The following is a 1,581-nucleotide window of genomic DNA, read 5'->3' as shown; positions in this document are numbered from 1 at the left end:
AAAAAAATATTGAAGTAGGATAATGAAGAAAAAAACTTAATTCTCATTTTATTTCTTCCAGGCAGAAGAATCATAGAATTTGGCGTACCTTATAAACAAGCGCTACTGTACAACACAACTGTCGCTTTGCAACTAGTCTTAAAGTATAAAACCAATAAATTCTTTAGACGAAGTTAGTAGACACAGATATCAAGGAACAGGACGGTCTTTTGGCATCCATTAACAAACTACTATATACAATGTGGCACTAATAACTCCCACAAAGAAGACGTCATATCTTCCTTGCACGTCAAGACTCCATCATTTAGTGGGCCTGCTACTTCAGTATTGTCCAGCTGCCAGTGTGGGCACTTTGTCACTGAAAGTTAACATAAAAAAAGACTATGGACTAATGAAGTATTCCTTAACGGGTTGTGCTGCCCAACCTTCAAAACCATTTGGCTTCTTATCATGTAGTTGAAGCGAGAGAATGTTAGACAGGACTGCAGACAGGATCAAGAGACGAGCTCTGCACAGCTGCATGTGTACACGTGGGCGAAGCTCTTCTTTGTTAATAATTATTCATAAAACTGAAAAATAACCCAAACACACCAAGCAGACAAGCATCACAGGATAATCAACTGTATATAAAAGAGATTACAGAAAGTCATAACATAGCAAAGTTCAAACTGAGACCCGAGATGGGAATTCATCCTATGGATAAAGTATGATACGTCAGAGAGAAGAATGATGTATTTTCCTCCAAATGGCACGAGGCGTTCTCCATTGCTGTTGTTTCTATTGCTCCTCACTCAGTCCAGGGATTGATATCTGTTGCAATGACACAAACTCTACCTTCAATCGTGAAGATGAAAGGCGAGGCGTGTTTTGTTTTGCTTTTATTCATCAACACAAGTATACTACAAACTCAAATGTGCATTTGAGTAGGTATTGCCATGACATTCATTGCACTGTCAATATATAAACCTAAAGAAAGCCTCAGGACAATAAATTGTGATATTAAATAACCTAACATTACATAGTATGTATGCCCATTCCTTGCAGACTTCATATAAGTGCCCACTAAATGTTTAAGTTACATCTGCAGCAATAACAGTGCTGCTGCTCGCACTAGTATCCTCAAATAAAACTCTGGCTACAATGTACAGTTTATGTGCTTTATCCAATACTTATCACTTGAAACTTTCGCACATAAATAAATATTGGGAAATAGATCACAATATCATAAACAATGACACAGTTCAGAAAATGCCAGCATAAAGAATCATTCCTCGTTGTCATTAAACAGCACCTGTCTGTATACCGAAAAAATCGAGGAAACAATGTAATATGCTAATTTCAGGACATCTACTCCTCATGTTCACATTAATACATAGAACTCAAAGGTACTCAAACTGCATCTTATATGTTTTGCATTTACACATGTCCATATGTAAACTGTAAATCTTCGGCAACAGTAAGCACATGCAGGAGAAAGACAAGCTCTAACAACAAGTGATTTGTCCAGAAGCGACCTTCTTAACAGAAGAACATGTGCTGTCAAATACTGTCTCTTGTTAGCTTGCTATCTTATATCCTGGT

At 37.3% G+C, this 1,581-nt stretch overlaps 1 protein-coding gene across 1 annotated transcript in view; it reads right to left on the bottom strand.

Moving 5' to 3' along the window:
- Positions 1-35: 35 nt before the first annotated feature.
- The window catches only part of LOC119589149 (mucin-12-like), a gene marked incomplete at its 5' end in the record, with an annotated part of 115,175 nt that continues 113,629 nt past the window's right edge, over positions 36-1,581 (bottom strand). Inside the window, 1 exon segment of the mRNA XM_037937724.1 lies at positions 36-1,581.

This window comes from Penaeus monodon, chromosome 25 (genome assembly GCF_015228065.2).
Source record: "Penaeus monodon isolate SGIC_2016 chromosome 25, NSTDA_Pmon_1, whole genome shotgun sequence".
Taxonomy (NCBI): Eukaryota; Metazoa; Arthropoda; class Malacostraca; order Decapoda; family Penaeidae; genus Penaeus; species Penaeus monodon.
The sequence above is the reverse complement of the archived record's forward strand: the minus strand, read 5'-3'. Positions and strand labels throughout refer to the sequence as shown.